Here is a 5293-nt window from a genome sequence, read left to right as displayed (position 1 = left end):
TTCAGAGTTGTATTTCATTTTCTTCTCTTTTTGTACATAAAAAAGACACAACAGTGTGTGTGGTTTTGTCTGTTAAGACTGTAGTTCACACCTGGCCAAAAAGCTAATATGGGGGAAACCAGAGCAGCATAATGTGAAGTTTGACTCTAATCTAGTCTAGTGTATAATTAAGAGCAAAATATGTTTTTTTGAAAGACACAGTTACAGGACATGTATCAGATTTCATTAAGATGCATTTTCTGCTGAATCTTTTTTAGTTAAAAGACAAACATATTTGCATACATGCATATATGACTGTATAATAGTACCAGAACTGACTGAAGCCTGTATAATAATACCATAAATATTCTGACTGTATAATGATACCATAAATATTCTGAAGTCCTTGACTAGGAAGAGCTGTAAAGGCCTAGACCTGTCAAAGTGTTAAGTCATTTGGCTAAAATTGTGGAAACTGCCCTTTATCTCTTTTTTTTTGTTAGTGTTTGTTCGTTTTGTATGCATTTTGAAATATTCGAAGTTTTCCACTGCAGTTACAAAACACTTCCCTTTAAGTTACAACTTTTAGGCCTGATATTTAAGTCCTTTTGTTCAGATTTAGTGTCTGTTTTGTGTTTTAAATTATATTGTAAAAGAAATAATCTCTCACCTCTACTGGAGTGGTCATCTCACCCTAAAGCATGAAGTTCATCTGAATGAGCAGGGAGCTCAAGTGAAAGGCAGTGCTGTGGTAACTGGTAGTAGTATAATTATGGTAGTGCTAAAGGATTTATTGGGAGTGTGTAAGCAGAGGGCAGAAAGCTGTGAGCGTAGGAACTGTCTCAATAGACAAGGCTGAGTCATGCTGGATGAAAAGATGTAGAATGTACAATTGGTGAGGGCTGAAACTGTTAACTGTTTATTTTTTAGCTCTAAATTTTTAGGAGGGTTTAGATACGGGTGACTTCAGCAGATGGAAAGAAGAGGGAAAGGAGAGAAATCTAGCTTGAGTTGTAAAACAAAATGAGAAATAGAGGCAGCTATGAATGAAGATGGTAGAAAGAAGAGAAATGAAATTACTTCTTTATGTTACCTGAAGTCAAATAAGATAATTCAAAATTTCTTTGTGATCCAGCTTCCTGCTGAAGGAGCTCACAGGCTGCTCCCAGTGACTGTGGTCACTGAAGAGTCCTCTGCTTTTTTTTTTTTCCAGAGACACACGTGACAGGAAGAGAAACGTGTCCTGACTTAGGATAAGTGTAAGAAGTCTGGTTTTGCTGATTAAAACCTCAGCTCAATGGCCTGAAAAAAAATGGGCTAACATATTTCAAGCTTGCCTTTGTAAGCTTCAACTTACACTGCAATAGTTGGATAATACTATCACCTTGGCCAGGGTGTCTTTTCTCATAGGATGCAGTTACCAATTCTTTAGAAGTTTTTTAGTTGTAAGGGAACCGAGGAGTTGAAAAGCGGAAAACATGCTGACTTTGAAAGAGAAATATTCAATTTTTTTAGATTTTCTTTTCTCATATTGCTTTTAATGCTTCAGAGTAGCCTTGTCGTAGCTACTCTGTTCACCTGGTGTTTCCTTCCCACAGATGTACTTTGGAATCTGTTCATGATGCCTGCTCCTGTGTAGGACGTGATGCTTCTGAGTTAAATGGTTAAAAAGGCCAAGTAGTATTTTTCAAGGATTTTCAATTCATAGGTGAAAACTTTAAGTCACTTGTGTAAATTTTCCACACTCTATACAGGTGTTTGATTCAATCAGCCGTCCAAATTATTTGGTGTCTCTTTGTCAGCCTTCTGCCTCATGTGCTGAGGCTTGTGTTTTCCGACTGTACCTAGGTTAAGCAATGTTTTCAATGCCCTGCAGGAGTATGCTCTTCCAGTCCCTTATGTGAGGTATTTTAAAAATCCATGTATTGATCCAAGGAGAACTGGCTACAGTTTTTCTTAGTAACTTTCTAGTGGAGATAGTGATCACAATTCCCTTCAGAGTTTTTGGCACTCTGTGTTTCTTCAAATTTCCTTTTTGAAATGCAAAAGCACTGCAGCCTTAGCTGGTTCCTCAGCTTCTCGTGCATCAGTTCTGGGGCCATCAGCTCTCTGGTGCCTGGTTTTCAGTGGCTGGCTCTCAATAAGGAGGTTAGGAAGATGTAAATACAAGTAGAGTGAAAGTACAGGCATTCACAGACATATTTTGATTGCCTGTAGTGCTGGAAGTCAGGGGTGCTTGGGAGACAGCTGGTAACTTTTCTGTTAAAACTGCAAGTCTTCAAATATATCTGTAAATCTCTGTAAATCCTGTTGATTAAATCTTAATTTGCCTATGAGCTGTCTAAATATTTGCATAGATATTACTTCTGTCAAGTGAAATAAGTCAGATTCCCATGAAAATATTTTTTCTAATATTACTTTACTTGGTGTTGTCCAAATGTTTCTGTCTGTCATCAATTTCTTTAGGGAATGGAAGCATTAAAAGTCATGCTGCTGAACTGGAATAGTCACATATTTGGTCCACTGCGCTTACATTGCTGGAGATGTCTTTGACTTGAATGCTTTCCCTTCCAATAAGAAATTGAGTGTCCCTATTCAATCCCTGCTGGAACAACCTGTAGAGAGTTTGCCACTGTTGACTCTTCTGCTAAAGGTCAGGGAAGAAGGTTGCTAGAGGTTGCCTATGCTGATCCTCTTGTAGAAGTGAAGCCTTTATGTCCATAAATGCACCAGCTCCTCTTGGTTTAATTCATAATTTGCATAGTAGTCTGTGGTTCTGTCAGAAGGGCTTCCCCATGTGTGCTACAATTTAAACCCTACAGTGGGTACCCTCAGCTTCAGGTGAAACTGAAACCTGCCTCAGGTGGCAGATTTGGTCTTAGAACAGAGAAATTGAATTTCTATATATGATAAAGGGGGATTTCTGTATAGCTGTCAAATGAGTGCTGCTGCAGGCTTTCCTGTTGATCTTCCTTTTTTGTCCAGTATGGCAGTTTAAGTGTTCTCCTAGGTTGTGAGAGATGTGGGGTGTTACAAGGCAATTCAGGAAGCCAGCAGAATTAGGGTGCTCCTTTAAGTATAATTTGAAGTGGTGTTTTAAATCCAGGTCACATATTACTTACTTTTATTTTTAAAATGAAAGACGTGGCAATTCTATGTATTATGACCCCCACATCTTACTAAGTTATCTTGAATGGTCTGGGTAAGTAAGCAAGTGTACTTGGGGCTGTGTCAGTTTTTATGCTCTTTTCTACTTCCAACCTTGTCTATTACTTAGTAATTGCAATTAGTGACCAGATCTTCTTTTTCCGTGCAAAGTACTTGCATTTGTGTGTGTTGCCAAGAGGGGGCAGCAGCTTCCTTCCAATCTTCAGCATTAACGAACCTTTGAGAAACAGAACCTATTGTTTCGTGGGTTGGGTTTTTTGTGGTTTGGTTGGTTGGTTGTGGTTTTTTAATTAAAAAAATAGAAAAACTTTATTCATTAGAACTATTTCTAGAAACATGTAATCTTAAAATAATTAACATCCAGTCTAATTGACATACTGTAGCAAGTAGTTTGCAGATGGCACATACCACACTTAAAAATTGTCCTCTATATATCAGTGAAGTGTATGTCCAAACACTCATAAACACATACAAGTATAATTACATACAGCTCAGAATTCATGACTTGCTAAAAACCACTTGATTATCCCCATCAATTACTTTAAAAAATGAGTGCTCTGCTCTCTTACAAACTCAGAGACAAGCAGTGAAATGTTTTATCTCTTGTTTGTGGATGGGTTGAGGCTTTGCAAAAGAAGAGACCGAATGCACTGATAAAACATGTAGTGAGATGCCAGGTAGGTTTGCAAATACTCCTGCCTGCGCCTCACCAGTGCCCTTCAACCATGATACAGAACCAGCCTTGTCACATTCCTGGAATCTTTGCCCATGGTCATGACAGGTGAGGAGAAGCAGGGAAAAAAGGAGATGACAATTGTGTTTTGCTCTAGTCCAGGTTCAGACAGAAGCCTCTTGGTTGGAAAAAGAGGAAGGTCAGTTCACATTGACCCACCATTGTCTTTTCTGTACTGGTGCTCCTTTCCAGAGATGACCAAATGATAGTCCAGTCTGCAGGCCTTGTTTGTTGCCATTAGCCAGGTGATCAATAGACCTGTCAGCAGAGACATAAATATCTCCTTGCTGCTGGTCTTTGTACAGTCATGCAGTTATATTATAAAGGGCCGGGAAATGGACCATGACTTCATATGTTAAAAAGTTACCTATATACATAAATACTTACAGGAGTGTGAATGCCATCTGCAAGGTCTTTGTAAGGTAGTAGAAAACTTACTGCAGCATTGTTATCAAAAGCATGGTTCACTTTGTGTTGTGGCATGTTAGAAAAGGTTTGTGTGGCCTTTTATGATGAGACGCTGAAAGCGCTTTATGCATGAACCATCCACAACCTTTCCACATCCACACATGACACCGGCATTTCCATGTAACAGGCATGCTTTATCCAGGTCACCTTATTCAAATTTTATAAAACTGTCTGTCAGAACAGATGGTGTCACTTAAGGATAAAAAGCTTAGCCATAGATGTGAAGAAAAGCTGCCTCTTCAAGTGAGGTCTGCTAGCTCGTCTTAGTCTTTATCGCCCCTGTCTTTCCCTGCTTGACAGAGGACTTTTCACATGTTTGTGGTTGGTGTTTTCAGAGGCCTGGGCATTTTTGGATAGGTTTGATTTGTTGCTACAGCTCTGGACAGGTGGCAGCATATCTGTCTATCTCAGTTCGCCCATCTGCAAAATGGTGTTTGCCTGGGCCAGAGAAATTAAGATGCATAAAACACATTTGTAAAGACTGGTTTCTAGTATGTGCTCAGTGGGTTAAATTGTCCAGACCATGGGCAGGGTGGCGGGTAATATTACTGTCTGGGTCTTTTCTCCCCTTGTTTTATGGCAAACATCACCATCTTCTCTGCTATCTGCCACTCCTCTGCCACTCAGGAGGAAGACTTCTGGTGACTTGCCTGTCACAGCTCAGGCATCACCCATTGCTGTGTGTTTCTATATTGTTTGTTTTAAGTTGGTCTTGGTGTTTCTCTTCAGCCTACAATTTTGGCTCCTTCACTACCTTTTTGCCTGCCTTCTAGTAGGCAACATACATGTGTTTTCAAAGTCTATTATTGTCTGTTGTCATCTGATTTGGCTGAGAGACTGTTACAAGCTTTGAATAATTTGTTATGTTTGTAAGTTTTCTCATTCTTTTTTGGTAGCTCAGATTTAGTAGGAGGAAGTGCTGGATATTCAGGGTACTGTTCTTCT

The sequence above is a fragment of the Agelaius phoeniceus genome, chromosome 3, assembly GCF_051311805.1.
Source record: "Agelaius phoeniceus isolate bAgePho1 chromosome 3, bAgePho1.hap1, whole genome shotgun sequence".
NCBI lineage: Eukaryota > Metazoa > Chordata > Aves > Passeriformes > Icteridae > Agelaius > Agelaius phoeniceus.
Note: the sequence above shows the minus strand (reverse complement) of the source record.